The sequence below is a fragment of the Alexandromys fortis genome, unplaced genomic scaffold (assembly GCF_014885135.2).
Source record: "Alexandromys fortis isolate MF-2015 unplaced genomic scaffold, M_Fortis_MF-2015_v1.1 scaffold_67, whole genome shotgun sequence".
Classification (NCBI taxonomy): domain Eukaryota; kingdom Metazoa; phylum Chordata; class Mammalia; order Rodentia; family Cricetidae; genus Alexandromys; species Alexandromys fortis.
Window position 1 is genome coordinate 2,500,970 of NW_026067945.1, and position 18,029 is coordinate 2,518,998.

General features: G+C 43.0%; 1 protein-coding gene across 1 annotated transcript in view; it reads left to right on the top strand.

Moving 5' to 3' along the window:
• Window positions 1-1,272: 1,272 nt before the first annotated feature.
• Cers3 (ceramide synthase 3) overlaps window positions 1,273-18,029 on the top strand; it is a 92,999-nt gene continuing 76,242 nt past the window's right edge. Inside the window, exon 1 of the mRNA XM_050149175.1 lies at window positions 1,273-1,337. The gene's annotated coding sequence lies outside the window, so the exon portion shown is untranslated. The remainder of the gene's footprint in view (window positions 1,338-18,029) is intronic.

Below are 18,029 nucleotides of genomic sequence, written 5' to 3' on the forward strand. Positions count from 1 at the left end.
AGTAAAATTTAAGAAGCTTTGTAGTTTCTGTTTATTTGAAACTGGCATCTCTTTTTCTCCACTTCTGGTCTTTTTAAGTTTTCTCATCATTAAGCAGCTGACAGAAAAAAGGGAAAGGCTTTCACCAGTTGGCAGCTGGTGAGGTGCTCTCGGGATCCCGGGCAGAGGGGGCGGTGCTGCAGAAGCACCTAGGATGTCCGTGCTGCTTTACAGGCTACGTGAATCAACTTGTTGAGCTTTCTTCCTGTCAGAGCACCTTTAAATAACAATGCAAGCCCAGAGCTAGCTCCTCTTCCACCAGAGAAAGTGGAGCTTGCCCCCACAGTAGCCACCTCAAATAAACCCTACCATGTGTGCACTTCTGGCATAGTAGAACTGTCCTGATCCCTGTTAATAGACTCCTGTTTCTCTATGGTGATTGCTCTATGAGACCGAAACAAAAACAAGGCGAATTACATCTGACTGCTTAAAAAGAAAGCATTGCTAGACTATTTTCTTTCTTCTTTCCTTCCTTCCTTCCTTCCTTCCTTCCTTCCTTCCTTCCTTCCTTCCTTCCTTCCTTCTTTCCTTTCTTCCCTCCTTCCTCCCTTCCTTCTTTCCTTTCTTCCTCCCCTCTTTCCTCCCCTCCCTTCATCCTTCCCTGCTTCTTTCCTTTCTTTCCTCTTTCTATTTATTTATTTTGGTTGCTGTATTTTTTCTTTAAATATTTTTCTTTTGCTCCCATCACTGGAATATGAGAGAGAAACCATATTCTGTGTCCGGCACTCCTCCGTGGAAGAGTTTGACAGTCGGTAGTAGTGTTAGTGGTGATGGTTTAGTTGTCTGAAAGCTCTGCTAGGATTTGCAGCTACTGGAGTGTTCTATAGTTGTCGAACCAGCTCCTAGCAGAGTGCAACCTGTCGGCAGTGTTTCAGGTTCCTCCGTGGCCAGCAGCCTAAGCTCCTTTCCTTCAGTGCAAACAATGAAACCACCTTTTCCGCGGCTGACTAATGTCTCTGTACACCAGAGGCAGAGGCGATGAGGCAATGGATGCACTTGTAAGTCAGTGTCTGATCAGGCTCTGGGTTTTGCTTCTCCCGTTGGTGAAACAGGAAGCGACATCCCATCTGGAAGAACCTGACTGTGCCATCCAGTCACTTTGCCTCACGTGACTAACTGCCCTCAGTCAGAAATCTTGACTTGCAACTTTCGAGGGTGGGTCTCTGCAAGAATTTCAGGGCTTACGTACAGATGAGGTGTGCTGCTCTCTAATGGGAACAGAGCTGGCTGGGACGGGAAGCCTCTCTGGTTGCTTCTCATAGGCGAGGAACATTTTCACAGCTTCACGCTTTGGGAAGGTAGGTGTCAGCTCTGTGATGGTACTGGCACTCTGTGTGTGTGTGTGTGTGTGTGTGTGTGTGTGTCTGTGTGTCTGTGTCTGTGTGTGGTTGTAGGGTAGGGAGGGGAGAGAGAGAGAGAATGAAAATGCCTGGCTTTGCCGTGATGTTCTGGGAGACTTGGGAAGGGGTTTGGAGCCTCCCGCTTGAAGACTGACTTCAGCGGTGCTTAGTGGAGAGGAAACTTGGAGTGCAGACCATGCTCCTGGCTCTCTCACTTTGCTGTCGGCTGAGTGGCAGCTGATCCCTTAAAGGGATGGGGAGAGTGGCTTAGGCACTGAACTCACACACAGCTGGGTTTTAGGAAAACCTGACTCAAGATGACATGAACAGTGTGGCCACTGTGCCGACTGGGTGGCCTGTCAAATCCGTTTCAAACCATGTCACAGTGCCTTCAGTTGAGAGCAGGCATGACTTGCTCACCGCGGTGACAAACTTTTCTAAGTTAGACCTGTCTTTAGGGATGTAATACTCCTTGTCAGGCTCCAAAGATTCAGTTGAGACTAAAGCAGTTAGCCTCATGCAACATAACAAAGCAAAACTTTGTCTTTCCTAAACTGAACAAAATCTTAGGACAGAAGTTCTTGTAAAATATTATTTCTAGAAAAGCTTTACACAGCTCTAGGGAATGAAACCTTTGGGGCTGTCTAGGTGATGATTATTAATTTAGTCTTTAACCATTGATGCTCAGAGTCCCCTTTCTCTACCTCAGGCCCTTTCTCTTTGTGTGCTCTGTCTGTCTATCAGTCTTGCTGTGGAAGGAACCCAAGCCCTATGTAAGCAGGGTAAATGATCTACCGCCGAGCTACATCCCAGCCTTGTGTGTACATTCTCTACCATACCCGAGAGTTCAAACTTTGAACTTTCTTACTTTTCGTCTTCCTAAAAACCTTTTTGTTTTTATACTTCCAAAGGGAATTTCAGTTGTAACTTTATTCATAGGATTGCTGGCCAAAAGAAAAATACTTCAAGGAGATATATTTAATAACTATTTAAATATTTCTAAAATAGCAACCAAATTGAGTAACACAATTTTTTTAATTTAATTTTATTTATTTATTTTTTTGAGTAACACAATTTTGAAGATGATTCTTGGTAATGTCTATGCTTATTGTTAATTAACAAATTAATTAATTTATTAATTCTAAACATTGGTTAGTTGCATTGGCTACAATCTCTATTTGTTATTCAGTCCTTGCTATATGTATATGTATTTTCTCATTTAATTCAAGGAGATGGAGTTTATAATATATGCGCCTTCCACATGAGAAAGTTTAGCTTCAATGTGTTTTAGAATAGCATCACTCATTGAGGAAAACGAAGCTTTTGTGCCTTTTTATATACCAAAAATTCAAGGATTTTCAGTCTTTATTCCATTTGCCTCCCTGTGTCCTTAACATTGGAATTTTCAAAGCCCATGATAACATTTAAACATTCCAACTTGGAATCATTCAAAAAAAAAATTAAACTAGCATGAGAAGTAAAAGTTTTTCTCCTGGTGTTTTATGAGTATTTAATTTGGGTTGGCTCCCGCTGCCATCTCCCTTCTCTCCTCAACTGTCCCTTTCTGCTCTCAGAATTCCACCTTCCCCTTCGTATCACGTATGTTCTCGTGTCCTTCTCCCACCGTTAGTCTGTCTGCTCTCCCATGCAGCTCTTTTAATTTTCTGAGCCCTCTGTCCACACCCGGACGCACAAAATTACCTCTGTGTAAATAAGAAATGAAGCTAGGTTGTGCGTCTGAAGGAACATGCAGTATTTGTCTTTCTGAGTCTGGGTCACCTAACTTAATGTAATATTATCTGTTTTTATCCATTAGCTGTGCATTTTTGAGTGGGGTCTTTTATTTCTACTGTATTCATGTGCATCCATCTGTATGAAGGTATGTTCATGTAGCTGTAGGAGCCCACAGAGCCCAGAAGGGGGTGTTGGATTCCCTAGGTGGTTGTGATCCACCTGACATGGGTGCTGGGAAATATACTTGGGCCCTGTGCAAGAGCAGTCTGTGCTCTTAACCGTGGAGCCATCTTACTAGCTCCTCCTGCGAATTTTTTAATTTTACTTTTCTTTACCACTGAATAAAATCCTGTTGTCTGTATGAATCAGTTTTTAGTATCCATTCATACTGATGGGCCTCAACTGGTTCCATTTCCTGGCTATTGTGGATAGAGCAATAATGAACGAGGATGCACAAGCGTCTCTGTGGCTGGACATGGCACCCTTTAGTGCATGCCCCGAAGCTATGTCTTGTGGTAATTCTGATTTTAGCCTTTTGAGACCCCTCAACTCTGCTTTCCACAGTGGCGCACCAGTTTGCACTTCTACCAACAGTCAGTAAGCCTGGCGCTTTCCCACACACTCACAGTGTTTGCTGTCCCTTGTTTTCCCACTGATAACCATTCTGGTTTGGTAAGAGGGAATCTCAGAGTAGTTTTAATTTTCACCTCCCTGATCAATAAGGATTAAGATTACTTTTAGGAACTATGTGTTGGCAATTTGTATTTCTTCTTATAAGAACTGTATGCTTAATTCCATAGCCCACTTATCGAGTGGCACATTTTTTTGGTATTTGACTTCCGCAGTTCTTTATATTTTCTAGACATTAGCCCTGCCAGATATATAGCTTGCAAAGGTTTCTCACATTCTTCAGACTGCCTGTTCATTCTGCCTATAGTTTTCTTGCTGTGAAGAAGCTCTTTCAATTCTGGGAAATCCCATTTGTCAATTATTTGAGATATTGGAGTCTTATAAGAAAACATTCCAACTTGGTAACTTATTAAAAAAAAAAGCTTAAACATCAACCCTATTTTGTTATAGATTGGGGTGAAGGTGTGGTGTGCTAGACACAATGTAGACAAGAAAGATTTGAATGTGAGTCACTGTTTCCTGCTAACTGTGACCTAGCCGGGCCAGTAAAATTCTTCAAACGTGGATTTCCTCATCTGTAAGCATGCTATTTTAATGTCTATCACGTAAGGTTGGGTGTTACAATGAATAGAAAGGCAGATGTTACGTGTCTTCTCTGTGGCGATTGTGGCTCTTGATAAACAGTACCTGTTTCCCATTTTGTCATTATTGGTGAATGTTTTCCGTGTGCTCTAGCCTCAAGACCATCAGCACTCAGGAGTGGGCAAAACCTGCATTTTGTCCTTTGACCCCTCAGAGATGCACTGTGATGTATTTGAGAGTGTGTAACACACACACACACACACACACACACACACACGAGTAAGTAAATGTAATACGTTTTGAAGAATTGTACTTTCGGCAGTCTGTTCCTAACTTTAACTCCTGAGGAACTACAGCAGGTATCATGCCAAAAAGACAAAGGGAGAAAGATGGGGAAATCCTCTCAGTGTCCCAACTTTGCTTTTCTCTCTTCTCCTTTAAGCCTCCATAGTGTTATGTACCACATGGCCCTCGCATAGCCCAAGTGTGCGGTTCACCTACTTCAGTCGTCTAGGGAAATCTAGAGCTTTGTGCTGCTCTAGACAGGCTCACCAACATTTGACCACATGAGCAAGGGTCCGTGTGACGAGGAGGCTTCGTTCCCTAAGCTCAGGAAAGCCATCACTTATTTTCCCGCCTTACTAAACTTGTCAACTTAAGCTATGCCCTTATAGCTGAACATTTTTAAACTGTGGCATATTAAACTAAGCTAAAACTTACTTAAAGTAAGTAAATAGTGCTTATAATCCCCAGCCTGTGATGGAGTGGAGAAGTTAAGACTCTGACCTCTGCCATTCCGTGGTGGCACGCGTCTTTAATCCCAGCACTCAGGAGGCAGAGATAGGCAGATCTCTGTGAGCTGGAGACCACCCTGGTCTACAGAGTGAGTTCTAAGACTGGCTCCAAAGCTACACAGAAACCTTGTCTCAAAAAACAAAACAAAACACAAAAGATTCTTTGACCTCATACAGAACCGGGGCTTTCTGCTGATGGCTGACTCACCAGCTAGCGCGTACTCTCCAGAGTTTTCTATGATACCTGGGAGCACGAGAAAGACTGTCTGGTGGCGAATATAAGACAGCTGTGGGGAGAAAAGAGCCTGCCTTGGGGGACCTTCAAAAGATTTTACCTTTCCTAAGCGTAAGAAATAAAATGTTTTTGTCTGGGCCTACGTGCTCCTCAGAACATAAAGCTAAGGGCTGCGCTTTGTTCTCACAGCCATTCGCCTTTTTTTCTTTGGCATTCCTGCTGGAGGTGTGTGGAGAGAGAGGACTGCACTGCTTCTCAGTTTTTTGAGACAAGGTTTCTGTGTAGCTTTGGAGCCAGTCTTAGAACTCACTCTGTAGACCAGGGTGGTCTCCAGCTCACAGAGATCTGCCTATCTCTGCCTCCTGAGTGCTGGGATTAAAGACGTATGCCACCACGGCCTGGCAGAGGTCAGAGTCTTAACTTCTCCACTCTCGGGAAGCTTCCCTTGGACTGGTCCCCGAATTCATTCATTCTTTTTGTCCTTTCCCCACTTTTTTCAAGGTGGAGATCAAACCTCAGGCCTGGTACATGCTAAGCATGACTTTGCCTCTGAACTTTACCTGTACTTCTGAGTTACACACACACACGCACACGCACACACATGCACAGATGTGTGTGCACACACATACACATACAGGCTTCCTGAGGTGGACTCACCACGTATCTAAGGTTGGCCTTGACCTCACTATGCCTGTTATTTATTGTAATCCTCCTGCTTCAGCCTGTTGACTTCTTAAACTGCAGTATACAAACAAATAAACAAATACCACTACTGCCAGCTAAGATTTTTTTTTAACCAAAATCCTCAAATTTTTCTGCACAATATTGGTATATACAAGCCCAACCTGTGTGTATATATACAACTAGAAAAGGAACCCCAAAGATATGTATATTTCTCATTGATGAGAAGAATATAAAACCTACAAGCAGGGCTGCTACAAGGTTATTTGAAGTAGTAATTATTATTATACTGTTCTATTTTACTAAGGGGCTCGAGACATTATTGCTGTATCTATATTATAAAATGAAGTACTTTATGAGGAATGCTTTTGTGATAAACCATTTATTTCTCTGTGGCGTATTTGTCTGCTGGAACAAGGCCAATTTGTCTTATTTTGATTCTTTTGTCAGGCTTATTTTCTCAGACAGTCAATAAATACTTGTTGATTATATTGAGCCTGACACAGGCTAGCAGTAAACTAATCATTTCAAGATTCAAGCAAAAAAAATCTCAGAACAGTTCTTTTTTTTTTTTAAATAATGAAGATCGCTCAAGTTTGATACCTAAATTGGCTTCAATTTCTTTTCTTCTAAGTTTGTTTTCTTGTTTGACCTGGGGATAAAACTATAAAAACATAAAATATGCTGATGCGAAGAAAACTGAAATTATGCTCATCTGTGACGCTGTGCACGTTACAGGACCTTTGCCATGTTCTACTTTGGGTCAAAGTTATAGGGTCCCCTAATGAGCTCCTCTGGTTCCATTAACTCCAACTGCCTTTACCTGGATGGTTTCCAAGAACTGTCTGCTGGAAGAGGAATTCTTGTCTGTGAACTATGTGGGAACAAAACAGAGTAGCTCTCCGAAATGATGACTGAAAAATAACAGGCAAATATTTGTTTCATAGGATAGACTGTTGCTGTCCCTTTCAAATGTTTTTAAACATTATTGACAGTAAGAAATACTTTTCAGGCAGGCGGTACTTCAATTACTGACCAACCCACTGCCCCCCCCCACTTTCCTGAAATTGTATTATAAAGGAGCACTTGATACATAGTGATCTTAACTTTCATCACTTGATACATAGTGATCTTAACTTTCACCTTCGTTTTCACTTTATAAAGTTGCTCAGCATAGAAATGGCTCTTAACGCTAGATAGGAAGGAGACATCTGCTAGGGCTAGAGGAGAGGTACAGCACAGCACTGGAGTGGACTGCGTGTTAGAGGGCCATCTCCGGATATTGGTGTTTGTGATCCATGACCTCAGCACCACGGGAAATTAGGAGCTGTTTGGATCTCCATGTGGAAAGAAAGATTGTTGTGCTAAAATGTATGCAGATCTGTATATTGATCCAGATGTAGAAAAACAGACAGAAGAACCTCTAGACCTATGTGGGTCTAACAGTGTGATTGGCCCAATAACGAAGATATTGCTTAAGTGTAAAAAGCACAACACAGATTATTTATTTATTTATTTATTTATTTATTTATTTATTTATTTATTTTTGATTTTTTTGAGACAGGGTTTCTCCGTAATTTTTTGGTTCCTGTCCTGGAACTAGCTCTTGTAGACCAGGCTGGCCTGGAACTCACAGAGATCCACCTGCCTCTGCCTCTCGAGTGCTGGGATTAAAGGCGTGTACCACCACCGCCCGGCCTTCAACACAGATTTTATAAAGTTCCTGTAGAGAAAAAAACAGGGGACTGGCAAGATGGCTTAGTGATAAGACACTTTCTGAACAGGCCAATGACCAGAGTTTGATCCCTGGAATCGGTGGTGGAAGAAGAGAACCAATTCCTGAGTGTTGTTCTCTGACCTCCACAAACATATCACAGAATGATCATGCACATACATTGTACATACCCATACTGGGAATAAAAATATATAATAATAAATGGATGAAAACACAAAGTAGCTCACTGCTAATTTTTATGATTGCTCATAAAATAATAATGTTTTTGAAGTATTGGGTTATATAAAATGTTAAATTTCAGTTTATTTTTACTTGGAAAAGATAGGTACTAGAAAATTTAAAACTCTATGTGTCCTCCATTTTTATCATCTGTTGAACAGCATTGCTCTGGATGACAAAAGTGGAGTATGTTCATGACCTTGGCATGGGCCATGGTTTGTTCAATAGGATCAAAATGGCCTGATGACAAAACCCTATAGATTGGACTATGTTAGGATGAAGAAGTTCAGACCCTTGAAGCATACCACTGAGAGGAAACACCAAGCCGCAGAGGGAAAGGAGACGTGTATCTTACATACAACGATAGGCTGATGTCCTAGATATGCAGACAACTCAAAACATTTGACTGTTTCCAGTTCCACACACACTAGTAGATTGCATTATGACGGCTCCGTTCGTACATGCTCATGCTGACATACCCCTTAAACAAGTCCGTTCTGAAAGGCCAACACAACAGGAAAGTAAGCAAGAGATTTAAACATACACCACAGACAGGCAGCCGCATGCCTGAGAACTCAAAGCATTCTCAGTGTTGTCGTTGGGACTGACAGTGAAGACCATCATCCTATACTTCAGTACACCCACCAGAAAGGCTTGCGTCTAAAAGTCCCACGGAGTTCTGGCAGAACTCTGGGACACTCCAGTGGCTGTATAAGTAACACTTGTGGATAAAGTTTTTGTTTAGACATATCTATTGGACCTTAATATATAAATGATTTATGCCCTGGCATTTCTGCTTCTAGAGCATAATGTCCTGTGGGCATGTCTACATATGCGTACCTAAAGAAATATCCAAGAATATTTATAGATACTGGCATTAATTGTTTTAGCCCCAAACTCAGAGCAGTCCAAATTTACACCAGTAACAGGTATGGAAAGCCGTTTTTAATAAAGTTACATAGTGAGATAGTAAACACCAATGAAACGGACCAACTGTTACATGTGGTTACATGGATATATCTCAATCCTCCCAGCTGAGATATGGATTCAGTAGGATTTTATTGTTAGCGTGTTCAGCACAGTCAGCATCACAGTGATGCTGGGAGTTGGGATAGATGAGGAGGGGGATGTGGTAGTGTGGGACAGGGGCACAGAAGGGAATGACAGGATGTTGGCAACACTACCGTCTCTGCTTTCCAAAAGTTATGTTGCTGATGCTGGGACTATACAGTCAGAAACCCTGACCTCATTGGTCTAGATTAGGGAAGAGCATAGTTCTAAAATGTCTGCCAGCAATTCCCACGTGGAGCTGAGACTGAGAACCAGTCTTTTGAAAGCCCACTGCTGGGACCAATCCCTCACTGTTATACCTGGGCGTGCAAGACCCTGTTACTCAAGTTCTGGCTTTGAGGACTCCGTCCACAGGGAGAAATTCTGCAATGTAAGGATTCACAGTGTTAAATGCCTTGGAAAACTGCAGGTCCTGAGTCAGCAGTGGGTCAGCTTAGGAAAACGTGCCCGCCCTATTTAGGGCTGTCACTCAGTTGGCTGTTTCCTGCAGTTCTGGGTTTCCGTGAAAATCCCTGAGCTTGAAATGTCGGCTCACATCAAGTTCTACAATCAGTTTGGAATTCTGACTTAAAAATTTAAAGCTAGGAGGCAACTTACGGATATCTTTGTATAACATAACATATTACATTTTTCTCTTTCTGTCTATGGGTATGAATTTAAACAGGACATCTAAAGCATGCACACATACATATGTATAACCCACACATACACACACTGCTCACATACTTTGGTAGAATGTTATCGCATACCCTCAAGGTAACTATAATCATTTGCATTTTTATTTTGCCTCTTTTTGTATCTATTTGGAGGTACTCTTGGGGGTTGGGTTACATGTGTGACTCAAAAGTTGATTATATTAGCATTACTTTTCAGATCCTGGAGAGGAGGGATATTTGGGCCAGGCAACTACCCAAAGTTGTCTCTGAGGTTCTGGAGGTTTGTGGTCTTTTTCAAAGGGGGAGATGTCAGGTAGACATTTGACTGCTCTGAGCTCTCCCCCGCCCCACCCGCCACACTAATGGCAATACTCCATTAGAACTTCTTGAACTTGTGGCAGAAAGGGCGTTTTGTGCTCAGGGGGCTTCTGACTTTCAGTTTTTAATCTGTCAAGAAGATCATTCAAAACCACTTTCTTCAAAAACCATACAATGTGGTAATGAAAACTGATCTTCTGAGCTGGGTATGATGATGCCTGCCTATAATCCCAGCACTGCTGAGGCTAAAGCAGGAGGACTGTGAGTTTCTGGCTAGTGCTGCCTACATATTTGCTGTCAGCAAATAATAGTAATAGTAATAATACAAAGCAAAACAAACAAGCCAAGCAAAGAAAAACAAAACAGTCTTTTGTGCAGTATAAAGCTATGCAGATGTTTGTTTTAATGAAAGGAAAAATTGGGTAATGTACAAAGAGGTCATGTTTTGACCCCTAATGCCTAAATATGAAATTTGCTCAGATTTCTAAATTTGATCCGTGCCGTGAGCATGTCCCTTCTATGCTCTAAGCTTTATTCTCTCCTTCAAATGGTAGGAATAATTCTTACTGGAGGATGTAATGCATGAACACTGTGGGGAACTGGTATCTGCGATGTGCTGTACCCTCCTCATCAGGTAATGACCATCTAGCAGTCTGGAGAAAGGCAGTTTGTTATTGTTCCAGATTCTCAGCTGCAAAACTGGCTTGGATGGCATTGGAGAGCTGAATCACGTCTTGTACTTTCTCCTCTGCCTGCTGTCCCAGGTTTTCATGAGCGAGGTCTTCCCTCCCACTGCCCGGTGTAATTAACCCTTAATAGAGTCAGTAAAGAACTCAGACGGAAGGGGCCTGCACCTAATACACTGCCTCCTGAGCCTCTTGTCTCCCTGCCTGCTTTCTGGTGGAAGTGAGAGTAAATGGTGAGGAGGTGGATGCTGGAGAAGATCTGGGAGGCACCAGGAAGCCACAGAGCAAGCAGTGGACTCCGGATGACCTGGTGGAACTTTCTCTGGGAAGTGGTAGTTTAGCTGGCTTATCAGAGAGTCTGAGGGTTTGGAGCATAGCACTGATCTTTGATCCCAAGTTCCTGAAACTTCTGGAGTTGCAGACCATTTGGTGGCCCTCTATGCAGGCCCACCATAAAAATTACTGAGAGCTCAGGGCCAGAGCACCGATGTCAGCTTAAAGCCTTTAGCCCAGCCGTGTGCTTTTCCCCAGCTACTGTTTCCGGCTTGATACACAGTGTGTGTGCTCTGTTCTTTTCCCCAGCCATTTTCTTATGGCTGTCCCTCGGCCTGGGAATATGATGATGTAACTTCCGGGAAGGAGACCAGCCCTAGAAGGGTGTCATGCAGGTCCCTTCTCTGCAAAACTGACAGTAGTCATTTGTAGTCACTCCTTTGCCAACTCTTTATTTGGGCAGAAAAAGAAATTCAAGGACACTCAGTAAGCTTGTGATTTTATTTATTTATTTGTTTGTTTATTCATCTATTATATTTTGTTTTTTAGAGACCGAGTTTCTCTGTATAACAGTCTTGGCTGTCCTGGAACTCTCTTTCTAGACCAGGCTGGCCTCCAATTCACTGAGATTTGCCTACTTCTGCCTTCCAATTGCTGGGATTAAAAGTGTATGCCACTACTGCCCGCCCTTACTTTATTTTTAATGGTGTGTGTGTTTACACACACAAGGCCATCAAGGCCAGAAAAGAGCACTGGATTCTTGCAGGTGGTTGTGAGTTGCCTGCTGGGTGTGCCGGGAATGGACTTGCAGTTCTCTCTGAGTGTGAGCATTTCACATTGGGCTGCTCCTCAAGTCCTAAGTGTTTGTTTAAAGAAGCACTTTTATTTTAGTAAATTCTTTTGAATTCTGGGGATGAAATCGAGGCCCTTACACATGCTAAGCACATGTGTTATCTATAAGCTATATACCTTCAGTCCAAAAATAAATTTTGAAAAGAAAACATGGGGACCTCTAGACTCCAATCAGTATTGATGGAGTGGTAATGAGAACATCACAGTGCTGTGTTGCCTGCTCCCCGGGGAAGGGGCCTTGGTAGAATTCAGGATGTGCTGAACTGGGAATTCTCTTTGTTAGCCCAGCATTATCCCCATTTGTGCCAGCTGATTTTCATTAATAGGCAGACCACAGAGAGATGAAACAGAAATTATATAAATGTATGTTAATAAAATTGAAGGATTCCTTTTTTAAAAATAAGTGCGTACTTAGAAATTCTGGCAACCCAGAGAAACGTTTCTTTCTTAAGTAATAGGTTGTTTTTAAACAGAATACCCAGGCTATTTTTTTCTTACACTTTTGTATGCAAAGTCTCTTTAAACTTAAAGCCATAGATCTGACCTTTCCCAAGAGTACTGAGCCAGGAAACACATCAACTATACGCCAGACTATTTAGAGCACCCTAACATTTATATCCTGTCCCTCTTTGCCTGTACCTTCTTAAAATCTGAGCATTTTCTCTTCCTTAAGTGAACTCTTGCATTAAAACTGGGTTGGGAGGGGAGGAATTCTTTCTAAGCATGCCTTCTTATTTTCACTTGGCAAAGAAATACTAATGGCCCAGGCCACTGATGGAGGCAGCCGCCGCCTGGCCCAGGGAGAGAAGTAAATGGCAGGTCCTCCCCTGTCCCAGCAGAAGCCCAGTCCCTTGGCCCAATGCCAGAGATTGGGGTCAGAAGAAAATCATGTTTTTCATTTTCTAACTTTATTATGATTTAGCAGACCAAGAAGAAAACAGTTGAAACTGTGTATCTGCCCCCTCCACCCCCTTCTCTTTTTCCGGCCTTCCCTCTTGGGTCCACACCTCCCACATCATCCTCAGTCAGAGCTAACTAGAGTCTGCCATCTTGTTCCTTTCCAGGGGGTCCCTCACTCTGCAGGGACAGCAGGCTGTTCAGCAGGAAACCCTGCCTTTAAGCATTGCATAAGCCCATATTTTAAAATATTAAAACTGGGTCTTACTTCATCAGAGTGCCTCAGTAATCCAGTCCCTAAAAATGACTCAGCTTCCTACACAGGAAGAGGTCTGCCAGCAGATGCTGCTATTCCTGCTTGATCAAGGTGTGCCCCTACATCTGCCTCTGGGTCCTTGTCTCTTCTATAAAGGGATGCATTTGGTGACACTGTCCAAGACAATTCCCATGATATGAAATGTCTTCTCATCATTGACAGCATGTGACTAGAAAGTCATTCAAAAGTTGTCCCCAGCAACACCTGATATGGTTGACTTAAACTCGGGCCTGGTTACTCCCCAGATCAGAGATGATGACTGGCCTTTGTGCCCTTGGACGGGCCACAGTGCCATTGTTGAGGAAGGGTGGGGGTGACCACAATACTGACCCCTACAGTCTACTGAGCACTTACTACATCAACCAGGTGCTACCCCGAGATCGGATGCTTACATGGCAGGCATTACACTAAGTGATTTAGGCAGGTGGCCTTGTCTGTAGTCCTGACCCACATCTTACAAAATAGACACAATTGCATTCATCTTACGGATGAGTAATTCAAAACTCAGGAAATGTCGCTTGCGTTAGGTTGTAGAGCAAGGAAGAGGTAAAAGTGGCCATCAGGTTTCTGTGTTCATGTTTCTAAGATGCTATTGGGCTTTGGTTCCTGACAAGTCTACTCCAGTTTGCTGGGTGAGAGGTCTGAGCACCCCTCCTCAATAAGTCCACTGATTAGAAGGATCGAAACTTCATTACACTGTGATATGCAGTCTCTCCAGGACTTGAGCCCAGATTTTTTGCTTAACACAGCTGGCACCCATTATGTAGGCTTCCCTTACTGTAAGAAGAATGTAAAATCAGTCGGCCATTCCCAGCCTGGGAGATATGGAGAATTGGGGTGTCCCATCATTCTGCTTGAGAATCTTGCTAAACTTAGTGTCTAATCTTAGTATTTAACTAAACTTACAGCTGATTCTCTTTCTTATTCAGTAGGTTAGAGCAGTCAGCTACCGGGATAGGTCACATTCGTCTCACACTTTAGGCCTGTGTGCATAGGTAATCCCCCATGGTCCTACACTAGGTCTTTGCACTAGTAGAATTAACCCCATTTAGCAGGTGAGCAAATGAGAGTTCAGAGAGATGGGGCGGCTCAGGTTTACTCAGTTATTCAATAACAGGCCTGGCCCTAAAACTGTATTTCCCCTGGGGTGGGGGAATTCACATTTAGAGTTTAAATCTCTTTAATTTGTAGGTTCTGTGAAAGAAAGACAGTGAGTTGTTTGAGGCTGTGTGTCAAACAGTTTTATTACTGTTGGCTTGTTTGCTACTTTTCATGTTCCCAACTTGCCTTTTATATGGTAGCCTTACTGCCTGAGTTCCTTCTCACCCAACAAAAGGGAAACACCCTCGAGCGCACACCGGGATCTCTGAGGACAAGACATTAAGTAGATCTGGAGTCTCTCAGGTTGGAGAATGGAGGCAGAGCCGGGTGACTCACCTTTGGCCCCGTGTGAGTCACAGGCAGCAGGTTCCTGGTCCCTTGCATTGCCTGACCCACTCTCTGTGCCAGAGCCTAATAACAGGATGATCTGCACAGTAGATATGACTCACGGGGCAAGGGAGGGCCTGTAGAGAGGGACGAGGTGTGGGAAAGAAAATGCTGACAAGATGCTGTTCTTTAGACTGGGATGTGCTAATGCCCTAACACCACCGTCCGGCTGCCCAGGTGCTAATCTACAGTTTAGGATCCTGGAGTTAGCAGGCAGAAGACAAGAAGAGCTATTAATGAAACTCTGCCCTGAAAGGAGAACTGCCGGCCCAGTGGGACCTGCTTAGAGTCACTCTGCTTGTCTTGTCTTTGAACTGTGGTATTTACGTCCTCCTGAGCCTGCTCTGCTCTGGAACTTGGCTTTGCCCACATCTGGTTCCTTTGTGCCTGTTTTCTGCAGATTTCTATTACTGTCTTCAGTCTGTGGCTCACTTATCTCCCTCAGTCCTAAGTGGACTATGCCTGCGTCTGGCCAGTTAGTGACAGGGCAGGAATGAGCCAGAGTGTCCAAGCAGGTAGGAGGAAGACCCGCAGGAGGACTGTTTGGGAAAACAGCTCTTGAACTTCAGGTCTTCGTTATGACTTCAGTAGTTGGTTTGTAGGTAGATCCCGGGAGAGTGTTGTCCAGGTAGGAAGGAAACACACTTTACATTTTCTCTTGTTCTGATCTCATCAGAACACAAGATTCCAGCAGGCATTAACTCTAAGTGTATAAAAGGATGTGATACCTTTTTACATAGGTAACCAACATGGCTTATTCAAGTCAACCTTTCACTTCTGTAAATGAAACATTTACTTTAAAAGTTAGCATCTTGTAAAAATATTCATGAGAGATGGATCCTCTTAGTGGCTGCATTAGTCAGGGAACTGGATGCCTACGAAAGTCCCAGCTGCCGGGTTCCTCAAATGAAGCAATAAAACAAGACTTTCATTTGAACCCTTCAATAAACCAATGAGAAATAATTCAAATATTAAGCCAACAGCAACAAATGGAAACATGTTTGCATTATTTCACTGGGTAAAGAGACTCACCTTATAAACCTGAAGACCTGAGTTTGAGCCCCAGAATTCCCAACGATGGAAAGAGAGACTCTTGATTGAAGAATATCCTCTGAGCTCCACACATGCACAGTGGCATGAGTGGACATGTGTGTACACGCATGCACACAGACATGTAAATGTAATTAATTTTCAAATTTGTTTGAAAAAACATGTGTGTGTTTGTGATGCCAGGGTCTGTGTATGTGTGTGTATGTGTGTGTGGTGCTAGGGTCTGTGTGTGTGTGTGTGTGTGTGTGTGTGGTGCCAGGATTTGTGTGGGAACACACATTCCACTACAGCACTCACGTGGAGGTCACACCTTATCATGACAAAACAAAACAAAACCCAAAACAAACAAAAACAAAACAACAACAACAAAAAGCCTAATATTATTCCTAATATTATTAACACTGAAGTTATTTAGATATATAGTTTTAATAGTCTTTTTATTAAAGAAAAATTTTGGAGCTGGGTGTGGACTTCAGCCATACAAGTAAGACTTCTTAGTATGAAGAAGGTCATTGATTTGAACAAAAGTAGGGGAAAAATAAAACAATTTTTATGTCTTATTTTTAATATTTTATGTAAGATCAATTATTATGTATATTCCTAGGCAAGGCTTCAACATTTTAGAGGTTTAAAATTATTTAATTTCCAAGAAGGTGGTATAATTTATGTTTCACCACTAACAAATATATATAAGAGTTACTGTATGAGAAGTAGCACAAATGTTTTTTTTTTAAATAATCTCTAATTTAACAGATACCAGTTATACACTTTAGGATGTGGAAGCTCACTTAGTTCCTCTTGTTCCCAGGATAACTTCATGACATTTAATAATTGTTTTAGGCAGGGTTTCTATTGCTGCAATGAAACACCACGACCAAAAAGCGAGTTGGGAGAGAAGGGTTTATTTGGCTTATACTTCCACATTGCTGTTCATCACTTAAAGAAAAAGTCAGGATAGCAACTCAAACAAGGCAGGAACCTGGAAGCAGGAACTGATGCAGAGGCCGTGGAGAGGAGCTGCTAACTGGCTTGCTTCTCTGGCTTGCTCAGCCTGCTTTCTCATAGAACCGAGGACCACCAGCCAGCCCAGGGATGGCACCACCCACCATGGGCTGAGCTGCCCCCCTCAATATCTAATTGAGGTAGTGCCTTACAGCTGGGTCTCATGGCGGCATTTCCTCACCTGCAGCTCCTTCTCTCTGATGACTCCAGCTTGTGTCAAGTTGACACAAAGCCAGCCATTACACTAACTGACTACAGTTTCTCATTTCCCACACCTGTAAACAGGTTCACAAGTGTTTACCATTGACTGGTTCTCACAGCCCTACAGAGAGGTGTAGTTCTACTCCCATTTCATAGATGGCAGACTGAGAGCAGGTCATTGTCCAGAGGCGCTTGGCTAGTGTTCTGTCAAAACCAGGCTGTGCTACCACTGGCTCTGAAGGCCCCAAGATTGGCCACTCTGTTATTCTACTTCCCCTGATAAATGATGGTCATTTGCTAGCTGTGTTTAAAGTTCTAGGTGCTACTGTGGGCCACTAGAAGGTACCTTCTGCTCTTGCGGCTCTCGGGACGTAGGAAGGCAGTTAGATTCAAACTCCAATCAGTGTACAAATAGGCAGTTACAAATTTGATAAGGGCTGTGGGTTGGGGGGAAGCAGAGAACAATCACAGCATCTCATAGGCGTCCTTTATCTAGCTTTGGGCCAGCAGAGCAGAGGGGTCCTGTAAATTTTCGATGGAGGCCTTCTTGAAACGTAAGAGAGAGGTGATAGACAGGATGAGTGGAAGAAACGCACGTGGGAAGAACAGTCTAGGTAGAAGGAATGCATGTGTTCTAAAGCTACAAAGACCTGTTCTTTCACCCAAGGATGGGAGACCAGACCCACCCTCTGTCACAGGATCCCAGAGTATGGAGGGCAGTGTAGTAGGAAGGGGCCGCTTGTTGGTTCCTGGCTGTTCAGCCTGGAAATAATCACACAGAAACTGTATTACTTAAATTACTGCTTGGACTATTAGCTCTAACTTCTTATCTGCTAGCTCTTACATATTAATTTAACCAATTTCTATTAATCTGTGTATCGGCATGTGGCTGTGGCTTACCAGGGCTAGATGGCTTCTCCTCCACTCTGCCTCCTTTCTCCCAGCATTCAGTTTAGTTTTCCTTGCCTACCTAAGTTCTGCCCTATCAACAGGCAAGGCAGGTTTTTTTTGTTTTTGTTTTTTTTTAATTTATTTATTTCTTTATTAATTAATTAAAGATTTCTGTCTCTTCCCCACCACCGCCTCCCCTTTCCCTCCCCCAACCAAGTCCCCCTCCCTCGTCAGCCCAAAGAGCAATCCAAACTGCCTAGGTTCCCACAAAACCAATAGGTGCAGTAGGATCAAAAACCCATTGCCATTGTTCTTGGGGTCTCAGTAGTCCTCATTGTC